This window comes from Lactuca saligna, chromosome 3 (assembly GCF_052625555.1).
Source record: "Lactuca saligna cultivar CGN05327 chromosome 3, ASM5262555v1, whole genome shotgun sequence".
Classification (NCBI taxonomy): domain Eukaryota; kingdom Viridiplantae; phylum Streptophyta; class Magnoliopsida; order Asterales; family Asteraceae; genus Lactuca; species Lactuca saligna.
This window is the reverse complement of record NC_136419.1, coordinates 104,746,597-104,760,403: the sequence shown is the minus strand read 5'-3', so window position 1 is coordinate 104,760,403 and position 13,807 is coordinate 104,746,597.

Here is a 13,807-nt window from a genome sequence, read left to right as displayed (position 1 = left end):
ATCCAAAACTCACATTTGGATAACTTTGCATACAACTTCTCTGCCTTTATTGTTTCCTGAACCTGCCGTAGATGTTGATTGTGTTCTTCTTTACTTCATGAAAAGACCAGTATATCATCAATAAAAACATTCATGAAGTTGTCGAGGTAGGGTCGGCAGACTCTGTTCATCAAGTCTATAAATTCCACAGGTGCATTTGTTAGACCGAAGGGCATTACTACGAATTTGTAGTGACCATAGCGGATTCAGAATGTTGTCGTGGGGATATCGTCTTCTCGAAACCATAGTTGGTGGTACCCGGACCTTAAATCTATCTTTAAGAAGTAACTTGCTCCTTTCAGCTGGTCAAATAGATCATCGATACGGGGAAGAGGGTATCTGTTATTGAAAGTAAGCTTGTTTAATTCCCGATAATCGATGCACATGAGAAACAACCCATCCTTCTTTTTCACAAACAAGACTGGAGCTCCCGAAGGAGAGAAGCTTGGCCTTATAAACCCCTTGTCTATTAATTCACTCAATTCACTGGAAAGCTCTTGCATTTTTGCATGAGCTAATCTATATGGTGACTTGCAGTTGGTGTGGCTCTGGTCCATCCGAAATTGAACTTGTCGTTCGGGAGGTATTCCCGGAAGGTCATTGGTAAACACGTCGGGAAAATCGCACACCTCTAGGATATCATTGATGCTCTTTTCTTCTTTCTTTTTATCCACCACGTGGGCTAGGAAGGCATGGTTCTTTTGTGTAAGCACTTTTGTGCCTTTATACACAAGATGAGAAGAAGGTTTTCATCAGGTTTGTCATCGTAGATAAGCAGGGTTTCATTGGGTAGGTGAAGGCGAACAGCCTTCTCGTAGCACATAATATAGGCACAGTGGGGGCTTAACCAATCCATTAAGTCGATTTGAAAGGAGTGGTTATTTAAAGTTAATGTGCACCTGATGAATATGTCGTTGGTTGTTTCTGTTTTCCTATTAGCCATTTCTACCGTGAAAGTTTCGTTCAATTTTTGGGGATTTTTATTGAGTAGGTGCTTAAGTTTATGACTCACGAAACTTCTTCCTGTCCCACTATCAAATAAAATGCATGCATAGATGTTATTGAGGTGAAACGTACCAAATACTACTACAGGATCCTTCACTGCCTCCTCATGTCCAATGGATAAGACTCTTCCCGTTTTCCCTATACTCCTGCTGTTAACCTTCGGACAATTCTTTTTGTAGTGACTTGTTTCTCCACACCCATAACATGCTTGACTCACTCCAACATTGGTAGGTTGGTTGGTTAGTTGCATCGGGGTTCCATAGTATCGGGTAGTGTGCCCTTTCTTGTTGCAGTTCATGCACTATATCTCTTTGCAGACTCCATGCTGGTGGAAGGGGTATTTATCGCACTTTGGTAGATTACCAACGTAAAGCTTTATGGGTGTTGATGTGGCAGGAGTAGTAGCAGCGTGAACTACCACTATTTGTTGCTTTCTGGAGAGTTCCTGGGTTGGTTGTCCCTTCATCTTGTTTCCAAACTTTCTCTTGTTCTCATTTCCCTACTTTTGTTCCTTTGTAGGAGTCAATGTGCCCTATATACCCCATGGTTAATAAGTTTTTGGGCAAGGCGTTTGGCGCTATCGAACTTTGTGGGGTTTGCAGCAATCACATTCCCTTGAATCAAGGGAGATAGCCAACAAATGAAACATTCTACCTTCTTGACTTCTGATGTGATCATTCCAAGGCACAAGATTGCTAGGTCTCTAAATCTAGTTGTGTATTCTTCGATGTTGGAACCTTCCATAGTGAGATTCCAAAGCTCCTTCTCTAACTTTTGGACCTCCCCCCTAGGTCAGTACTCGTCGAGCATCAATCTCTTGAGGTCCTCCTAACTCATTAAATTTGCCACTAGGAGAGTCAGGGCCTTCACATGGCCATTCCACCATGTAAGGGCCCTATCGGCAAAAGTGCAAGCTGTAAATTATACCTTGCTCTCATCGTGGAAAGCGCATATTTCAAACACCGATTCAATATTCTCAAACCACTTCCTTAGGGTCATAAAACCCTTGCTTCCTTTAAAGGGCTTGGGCTTGCATTTGGAAATTGAAAGTGTATTCTTTTGGGTGACCTTGGTTGTCTCCCTGGCTGTAGCTACCTATACCATTCCCTCTTTCGGCTCCATTTGCATCATTGTTGATGATCTATGCAAGAGCAACAGTGACTGCGGTTGTAAATACAACCTGAAATAAGGCTGAATCCATTTGTGGTGGAGGTGGTGGTGGTGGTGGTGGTGTTGTTGTTGTTGTAGTGTTCCTGAGTTTGTTGTACTTTCGGGGCGGCATTTTACTACCACATTTGGAATTTATGATAAGTCTTTGATCAGAGTTATGTTTTGGACACTATTATAGTGAAACATTGCATTTTTATATGTCAATGCTAGTCGTTATTGAGTGTTACTTTCTACATATAATAGAAATCATGTTATACTAAAAAAATGACCAGATAAAACATAGCAGATAACAACGTCCATAAATAAACCACATGTTTGTTTCATTAATGATAAAGTATTGGTACATAACATTTAGAAAATTAACCTTTATACGGTCTATAGTACATAGAGATAATAATTCGGCAGCATAACAACCCTCCAAATAGTGTAATCACTTAGACATAGGGTTGGTCCTACATACAAAATAAAAGAAAGGGGTAGCACTAACTCATACCCAATATCTAGTATGTAATAGCAAGTGAGTAGAATAGATCCTACTCAAGTCGAGTAGCCCATGCGATACCTGGGATGAAGTAGAAGCACCCTACAGCTTAGCTAGTTGGCACTCGGCTACCTGTACCCTCTCCTCAAGAGTAGCATGTATCTCATGGTATTCCCTTACTTTTGCTCGCTTGGTAGTAAGGTCCTCAATGAGTTGGTCTATACGGTAGAAATCCCTATCAAGGTCTTGAGTGCGCACCGTCGTGACCTCCACGACAAGTCTCATCTCCCTGACCCGGTTTGTCATCGTCTGAGCCTGATCACAATGATTGAGATCTGGTGGATCAAAACAGGAAGGGCTCGATCAGCGGGTCTTCCATGATGAATGTCATAAAATCCTCGCTTCATCCCGAAAGGTGGGTGTTGCCTATGGTGTCGACTCCATCTCTCAAGATCATATTCCCAAGGGGCATAGGGCCATTATTGCCCCATTGATGTGTTGGTTCCCTAGCCATGTAGGGAGGATAGATGACATTGGACTCTGTATCTGAATCATTCTCCTCCTTGTCCTCTTCTTCGATCTCCTAATCGGTCTCCTCTTCCTCGAATTCCTCCATGACCTCTTCCAGATCCTTTTCTGGATCCTCCTCTATCCATTCCCTGTTCCCCTAGTTGGGGGTAACGATCTCCTGGGTGGTGAAAACCTACCATGGTGTCTATACGAGAATGTAAGCACAAGAAAATAGATAGAATGCCAAAATACCCCTATAGTATTTTATTTCTTTTAATTTTGTTTTAGAACCTTTTGGTTCCAAGGGTAAGTTTTAGATTTGTTGACCACCTCGACCACTCCTAAACACATGTTGGTCATATCTCGAATAAATATAGTTGATCATGCTATATTTACCCTAGATATGATTACATAACTGTCTAAGCTTAGTCGCGATGTCCAATTCCTCTAATGACTTTTTATTTGTTTCTTCTTAGGACTCTACTGTTAATGTGCTCACATGTATCTATACTGTGACAACCGTCAAAATTCGAGTTGGTTCTAGATTTGACTAGACATAGTTCCACATATGGGAACAACACATATTAGACTTAGTAATTAGAAGCCAGGTTATAACCTAGTAGAAACTTGGAAACATATAGAAACAATGGATGGTGTACTTATATTTCACATTGATATGTGGATTCTATAGCTACTTAACTGTAGTGACTATCCATATTCGGGTCGCTCTTTGAATCGAACAGCTTTTTTTGAATCATATACACACATCATGCACTTGACCTAGTGGTATAAATTAGGTCCGAGTCTCGTAAGAACTTAAGTCAAAGTTGAAGACTAGGACTAGTATACTTGATTCCTCAATTTCGCTTGAATCTCGGAATCACTACATAGAATGCCAATAAACCGATAAAAATAAATTATAAACATTATTTATAACTATAAAAGAGTTATAATACCATAAGATAATTTAAAGTCTCAAATATTCAATTTATTTTGATATTCAAAGTTTATTAAACTCCAAAACCCTAAAAGCCCTAAAACCTAAATTTTATAAAATTTGACATCAATAATTCTATAAAAATAGCTATGAAACTTAAAACCCCACTGAATGGACTACACAAATTCATGAACTTCAGCCACATTTACATCTCATGCACCATTGAATGCAACATTTCTTAACTTGTTTGGGTTCAATACCCCTATTTCCCTTCTAAATAAATTTTGAACATTTTTCCTTTTGAAATCCCTCACATGCATGTGATAATCTGTAAAATACCAAAAGCTTTTTTTATTTCTTTGATTTATTAAAATTATTGCTAGAAACCAAGGGCATAAATCACATAAAATACTTCCAGAGGTCAATAAATCCGAAATAAATTCATGGGCATAAATCACATAAAATACTTCCAGAGGTCAATAAATCCTAAATAAATTCATGGATGACCCTTATGGTAAATAATGACTCCTCAGTAAATTTCATCAATTTTTGTTGCTGTTTGGTATGATTTCCGATTTTCTTTTCGTTTGGGTATAATAAATCACAAAACCACCTTAGAGAGTGTGAAAATTGTATCTAACAATTTTCGCAGCTCTTACCTGTGGTGGGAGACTCAGAAAAATAATTTCAGAATTTTTCATCATGCCTTCATATTTTTCCTAATTTTTGGTAATTATAATGGCCTAAAAATAGGAAAAATAGTTCTGATTATGCAAAATTCATGAAATTTTACCAGAACATCATGTTGTACAGTAGGAGGCTAAACATTTTGATGGTTTTTCTCTACTGTATACTATTTTTCCCCTATTTTCTAAGGTTAAATACAGTTAAATACACTTAAATACACATAAATACCCAAAGCCGGATTATACAATATGAAAACCACTTTTAGTATTTTTCCTAGATTACTTACACTGTAAATGATGTTACAAAAATATTTGGTAATTTATTTTAACTGTTTATTATTTATTCTTCAATTAATGATTATTTAAGGGGATAAAACAAGGAAAAATAGAAATACCCACTGAAAAATACCTTTTATATTTTTACCAGACTACTTATGTATAATAAAAGTTAAATGAAAAGTATGGGTAATTTTGGAAACTATTTTCTATTTATTTCTATTTTTATTGGAATAAATGCTCAAAAATCATAAAATATAATTAATCAGCTTGAAAATCCATTTTTATATTTTTCCCAGATTAGTAATGTTTAATAACAGTAATATAAAAAGTTTGGGGAATTTTCTTAACACATTACTATTTTTCATGAATTTTTGGTTATTCAAGAAACTAAAATGGTGAAAAATAGTTAGTCTAATCAAAAATTCAAGAAAATTTATCTTGAGGTCTTTGACTTCAATTAAAACTGAAATGCAAAGTTTGGGATATTTTAGAACTAAATTGATTTAGTTTTGAATATTTAATCATTAGAACGCCTCTTAAAATGTTAAATATTAACATTTCAATAGTGAAAAATTACACTTAAATTGTTATATAACAATTGATTCATTGGAATTTAATTTTAACAGAAAAATGTTTATAACTTATCAATATTAAATTTTGGCACACCATTGGTATAATTCTATTATAGTAGTAAGTATACTAGTGTTAGATTTCGATTAGAGACTCACTAGCGAATACCATTATTTTAGGAATCGATAGTGGTATGAGTGGAGCATAGTCAATGCACCATTTCCATCATCTCAATGCATATTGTGAGTATTCACGCACTCCCCTATTTTCGGTTTTTATGTTTTGGGTGGAAAAGCATGTCCTAAACTACTTATGTTCGTTATATTTAATTGACTCGTATAAACTTGATTACTATATTTTGCACATTGTGAGTATTCACGCACTCCCCTAGTTTCGGTTTTTAAATGTTTTGGTGTGGAAAAGCATGTCCTAAACTATTTTTATGTTTGTTGTATTTATTTTGACTTGTATGAAACTTGGTTGCTATTTCGTATGTATGCGTATGTTACTTTAATTCATGAGGACTGTATCGTGGTTAAGTCCCTGGAATCTCTAGACACAACTCATTAACTCTTTTGAGCCTATGGTTATTATGGATAGCGCTATCAAGAGGTAGACAACTCCTCACTCGCACGATTCTCTTGAGTGCATTTTACCGTTTTCTACACTATGTTTGCGATACACATAGTAGTCAATAGGGAACGATTCGGTCATTAGTCTTGGGTTGTGAACTCATGAATGGAAACTTGATGCACATACTATTCTTTATGCACATACGAAACTTGTATTCCCGTGTCAGCAACGACACTTGTATACTTATTTTAGCAATGAAACTTGAATACTTATTTTAGCAACGAAACTCTTTACTCATTATAGCAATAAACTTGTTTATTAATTATAGCAATGAACTTTGTTTCTCATTACAACAATGAACTTTTATTACTAAACACTTATATACATGTTTTAGCAATGAAATTGTTTGGTCACTGTAGCAACGAAATTGATTGCTTATTTTAGCAATGAAACTTGTTTACTCGTTTGAGTAACGAACTTTATCTTTCATGAGAATATGTATGTTGCATCTTATTCGGGCAATATACTTTATTTCTCATGATGACAACGAACTGTGTTTACAAACTTATTTACTCCTTTTAGCAATATACTTTTATTATTGGAAACTTTTATCAAAACCTTGATTTCAACCCATGGAACCAAGATTATTTTGTTTAGTTGTGAGTACTCACCAACTATTTTTATAGTTGATGCTCGTCTTACATGCTTTTTCAGGAATTATCGAGTAAGTGGCACTTAGGGACACTTCACTTTTAGGAGCATTCGCATGTGTTGTATTTCTATTTTCATTGTAATTTCTTGTAAAAGTTGTTCAAACCCATTGTAAATTTGTAATGATTTTTAATACTATGGTTGGTGTTGTCTTTTAACTTTTGCTATGAAACCCTTTATACTGCCACGCCTCGTGTTTCCGCTTTAGCGGGGTGTGACATATACTTTTATAAAAATACTTACATTTTGTTAGTATACTTTTATTCGGACTGTTCTAGTCCTATTGTATTTATAGTTGTATATCTTATATGGTTAGATATACTAGTTCATTATAAACAATGCTCTGATACTAATATCTCACACCCCCGAACCAAGACAGCGGAAGTGTCTGTGGGCGGATGATGTCATTGTATAGTATCATAGAAGTTGAATATAAATGGAACATAGCAACCCATACAACATACATTAAGAGATAAAAACTTACATTTTTACATAGTGTATTTATTCAAAGTCTACACAACATTAACTAAAAAGTAACAATTCCAAAGTGCAACAAAAATCCAGTTACCGATGACAGAAGTACCTGCTTACTCGTTCCCTGAGAATACAAGTCAGTTTCAAAATCATCAACAATAAATAATGATGAGTTCATAAGCAATCTTGTATGAAAATCGGTTTGTATCTGTTTTGTTTGAAAAGTATTGTATGTTTCTAGAAAATCTGATATTTTCTATAATAATGGATTGTATGTCTTATACCAAAGAAAGAAAATGTATGTATGTATGTTTCTTTGTATGTACCCAAAAAATCCAATATTTTCTGATGTATGAAAATCTATAGTCTGAAACCCTCTGACCGGAATAGTGATAATAGTAAACTGAAAAATAGTATGTAGTTTTATAATTTATTAAACCAGTGGAGTATGATCTTCCTGTAAACCAAGATAGTATTGTTAATACCTATGTGAGTCATTATAAGCATTCTTGATATGACTCTATGCTTGTTGTGACATTCTCCAGACGTTGGAAATAGGTAAGATATTTGTCACCCCAGACTAGCCTATCTAGTTGTAGTGAACAACTCAGCTGTGGGGATGTCAAACACCATATACATCTATACACAACTACTTCTCTCTCACTCCAGGAGACTTTGGTTATAATTATAGGTCTTATAGTGTACGCTAGGTGGGTATAGTGAAGATAGAGTGTCTCATTAGTGCATTAACAGATTTACGTGAACTAAGACTTCTTTTCTTGTATCATGAAATCATTACAATTTTGGAAAATTAGTGACGTGTGCTTTATGACATGCATTTTTAAGAGTTTCATGATATGTTGTTTATGGCACGCAAACTATTCTATCAACACTGTGTTTTCTATTCACATACGTGCAAACTATTTATAAAATTTCACATAAATAGTCAACGGTAAATATGTCTAGTAGCAATATATGTTGTAAAAATAGCATAATATCCATGGGTATTAAACCATCAAAATACTAACAACATAATTGACTATTTTTACTAGAATAGTTTATTGCTGGTAGTAATCTCCAAAATTTTGTAGTTTTGCATAATCTCATATTTTTCTAGTCGAAACTTTGTAGACACAAACTAGTTTAATTTAACCTACTTCAGTTCCTTAGTATTTTTATGAAAACTATATAATGACTTTAGCATTTTTACAGTTATACTATTTTTAAGGTGTAAAAGTAAGACATGTAAGTACTCAATGACCAAAACATTTTTGGACTTCTAAACACATGTATTCCGATTTTTATGCATGTAACAATTGATATCAACCATTATGTACAAAAAAATCTTCCATAATCAACATAAAATAATAGTGCATGAAATTATCAAACGGACAAACAGATTTTAACTTATAACAAGTTTATAAAACACGATTTTTATTTGTGTAAGCATGAAGTTTTCAACATCAAATGCATAAATCATTCCATAAACAAGTTAGTGCATGTAAATATCCAATTGCTAAACAAAACTTAACTTTTATCCCCCCCCCCCCCCCCCAAAGGATGAAAAACACAAAAACATAGGGGTATGAAGCTCACCTTGATGATTTCATGAAAAACACAAAAAATGTTTACCAACACTATGGTAGTTTGAAATACTTACCAAGTTGTTAAGAACCACTTCAAGAATTTATCACTTCTTAAGGATGGAACAAGAAATTTGGAAGAGCTAGATAAGAGAAACTTAGGAGAAATTTTCAGTGGGGAATTTTGGGTGTGGCCTTTGGTTCTCGATCGAACACACCTTAAATGGGGAGTGTGATTGCTTTCTTGTTGTTTGGTTGGTAAATGAGTGTGTATCATGGATGCATGAAGAGTATTAGCTTTGCATGCATGGTTACTTGATGGACAATACGAGGTAAAGTGGTAACGTGTCAAAATTAAATAAATTCTTTTCTTTTCTCTTGTTTTTTTGTCTTTCCAAACCTAATTTTTATTGGCTTAAGAGAGAGGCTTTATGATTTTTAGGGTAGCCGAAAACACCCTACACACCCTACAGGTTTTCGGTTCAAAGATGGGTATGGGCTTTTGGGCCTAATTTGGCCTAATAAAAGAGTATTTGGCCAAAGGAATGCCCAAGGAAAAAGGGTTTTCATTCAAGGATATTTGGGCCAAAAATTCTAAGCAAAGGCCATAAATTTCATTATTGTTTAGCTATTGGATCAAACTTGTGCTTACACGAGGTTATTACAACTTGATTCTTATTGTATGCACGTACGTGCATATGACATTGTCATGTTTGAATTTCAATAGTTTAATGCAATAAGGTCACATAGAGGAATTATTTGTACATGAATCACAATCTCAACCCTAAATTTGCTAGTTGTGACAACAATGATATTACAAAACATTTCATTGGAGATCGGGTACAAAACCAATTCCATGGAAAAGAAGTCTCGTATTCAAAGAAAATTCCTTGAACATCCTTCTTGCATTAAAGCTACTAACTCACACATATATCTTAATATCCAACTCCCACTATGGAAACATTTCCATATTTCCATATGAATATAAATTCTTAACAAGAGTTACCTCTATTCAAAACATGTCAATATGTTACCTCCAAATTAATACTATACTACCAACTTGAAACATTCTAAAAATGCAGTTCAAAAATTTTCTTTTTAATTCATTGATAAAACCATAAATAACATCATCAAGTGAACATCATAAAACTTGTATCTCAAAAACATCATATCAACTGTCAAAATATCTAACTATCATCTCAAATATCAGAGTAAAATACCAAAGGCTGTAAAACTGTGGTGTGTGTCATGCGATCATCCTGAGCCCTTCCCTTTACTAGCAGAAGTAGCTTAATCCTAAACTGAAAAATGTAAGCATGAAGCTTAGTGAGCTCACCTCTCAAACATAACTTTGGGACTACGCCCAGCTGCATTGGGACAAACCCGACATCGGCTTACCCAACATCAGACCCCTGTACAACATCGGTCTCACGCCGGCATAAGACTACGTCTAGCATTGGGACCCGCCCGACATCAGGCTTGCTCTAGCATCGGGCTTACCACGACATACACATTGTATAACATATATCATCAACATATAACATAAAAAAATAACATACATCGAGCTTACCGCGACATCAGACTGAAGCCCGAAACACATAACACATAACATGCATGAACCACAAAGACATCAAGCATACATATCTACTTCTTAGGACCACCCCGACATCGAACCGAAGTTCGGAAAACATACTTTACATCGGGCTAGCCTGGGTATCGAACCAATTCCCGGCACATACTAACATACATAAACATATCGGCATTGGTGCCTTCAACCCATTCCTTCTTATGGAAAACTTACCTCTCAAACTAGATGTTGATCTCGTGCGTGAGGAATCTATGTTGGCTGCTCCCACGACTCCCCGGCTAACTCTATACAAAAATACTTATTCGGAAAACTGAAAATCCATCTAAGGGTAAAATAACCATCTTACCTCGCTGAGTTCTATAATTCAGAAATCCTATAGTCGTGACTCAACTCACCGAGTTATGCTCCGACTCGGTGAGTCCTATCGAGCTACTCATATTCGCGGCTTGGAAATTCAACTCGTTGAGGCCCTCTATATACTCGTCGAGTTCTACCATAAACTAAAACAGAACAACATGACCCGAATCGTCAGTTCCCTCATGGACTCAACGAGTCCTTCTGTCTGAGTTGGCCATCTTAATAGACTAAGCCCTTATTTTCTAGATCTAAATCCCATACTTTAATTTCTCATTCGAGATGACCTTTCTAAGGGTAAGGTTTCCAATATTACCCATTTATAGATGTTTTTGAAGGTTTAGCTAAAACCCTAATTCCTTTAGGACATAGATCTTGTCCAAACAGCCTTAGAATCTCAAACCAAAATATGCAAATCTAAATCTAGGGCCTAGATACTAGTTAACCAGGAAAAGTGTCAAGTTTGCATCCATACATGGCCTTTTTAAGCTCAAAAGGCCATCATATAATCCTTAGCACTTTCATGGGAACTATAGGGGCATAAAGTTTGCACCTTTATCTTCTCATATCCCCTCTAGACACTATTTCTGGAAGAATACCCACCAGGGTCGATCCTTTACCAAAAACTATCAATATTGGACTAAAAACCAACATAAAAATGGAAATAAAAAGACTAAGAAAAGAATGATCAAGTTTGATGCTCTATTACCAGAAATCGCGGCTAAAGGGATGAAACTTCTAGATCTACTCCTTCCCTCTAGAGTCCTCTACCTTGCTTTTCTTTCACAAGCTTCAAAAGACACAAAAAACACTCAAAATGGCTCTCACACTCAAAGAACACTCTAGGTTTTCATGGATGAGGATTTGGGACAAGAAGGTTGTAAATGAGGCCAAGGGGTGGGGATTACGATGTCTAAATAGGTTACAAAACCCCAAAATTAGGGTTTCACCCTGGCCGGGCTACTTGCCGAGTTAGGGACTCGACTCGCCGAGTCCAAAATGGCTCTCACACTCAAAGAACACTTTAGGGTTTTGTGGATGATGATTTGGGACAAGAAGGTTGTAAATGAGGCCAAGGGGTGGTGATTAGGATGTCTAAATAGGTTACAAAACCCCGAAATTAGGGTTTTACCCTGGCCAAGCTACTCACCAAGTTAGGGACTTGACTCACCGAGTCCATAACTTAACCTCGCGTACAGACTGCCCTCTACTGGACGAGATAGGGCCACTAAATCTTTGAATCCTTCTTTAAAAATAAATAGATAAATAAATAAAATGCATACCAGGGAATCGGGCATTACAATTCTCCCCCACTTTTGTTAGACTTCGTCCTCGAAGTTTACTGTATCTAGAAACAACTTCGGGTAGTGCTCCGTCATCTCCTCCTCGGGATCCCATGTCCACTTCGAACCCTTACGGTGCTCCCATTGCACCTTCACTAGTACAACCATCTTCTTCCTTAGCTCCTATGTCTTGCGATCCAGAATCACCACCAGTCTCTCAATATAATCCAGGCTGTCATCAACCTGAATATCTTCTGGGGGTAGAACTGTCGTGGCATCCACTAAGCACTTTCATAGCTGGGAAACATGGATACTGATGTGAATCTAGCTGAGCTCTGTGAAGATCCAATCGATCGGCTACCCTGTCCACCCAAATAGTGACTCTGAAGGGGCCAATATCTTGGGACCCAGCTTGCTCCACTTTCGGAATCTGATAACACCCAACTCTCCCACCAAAAACTCCAAATTTAAATGTCGCTTGTCGGCGTAACTCTTCTACCGACTCTGAGCAGTCTGTAACCTGCTCTGGACCTATTGGATTCGCTCTGTGGTCTTAAGTACTACCTCCGTACTCCCCATGACCCTCTGACCAACCTCACCCCAATAGATTCGGGTCCTACACTGCCTCCCATAGTGCGTCTCGAAGGGAGGTTGGTCTATGCTGGCGTGGTAACTGTTGTTATACAAAAATTATGCTAGCTGAAGATACGCATCCAACTGCTACCAAAATTCAAAACACATGCATGAAGCATGTCCTTGAGAGTCTGAATCGTCCTATCACTCTATATGTCTGTTTGGGGGTGGAAAGTGGTGCTGAAGTGGAGACGAGTACCCATCTTGTCATCAAACTACTTCCAAAATTTGTAAGTAAAACGAACATCTCGGTCTAACACCACTAATACAGGAATTCCATGACATGCCACTACCTCTTTCACATCAATCTCGGCTAGCTTCTCGGCCAATATGCTCTCCTGGATCGCGATAAAGTAAGCACTCTTGGTTAACCGATCCATGATGACCCATATCAAATCGACCCCACGTGCGATCCCGATAAGCTTAGTGATAAAATCCAGAGTAATGTACTCCTACTTCCATACGGGAACTTCTAACAGCTAAATGTTCCCGTGAGGCCTCTGATGCTCTGCCTTGACCATCCTGCAGGTCAGACATCTCTCCACATACTAGGATACATCCTATTTCATGCAGGGCCACCAATAGTTGGGTCGAAGGTCTCTATACATCTTTGTCGCCCCTGGATAGATGGAGAACCTGGACTTGTGGACCTCATCCATCAATATTTGTCAAAGTCCACCCCAGTACAGCACCCAAACCCTTCCATGCAGGTTCAACAAACCACAATTGTCGTAATCAAAGGAGGTCACCTGGCCTATGATCCGCTCGCACTTCCAGCGCTCTTCCTTTAGGCCCTCGACCTGCGCCTTTCGGATCTTCTCCAATAATGGAGTAATCACTATCATCCTTAGACAGATGTCTCGGATCGGGGTTGCTACTACCTTGCGACTCAGGGCGCCAGCCACCACATTGGCCATGCCCGGGTGGTAAA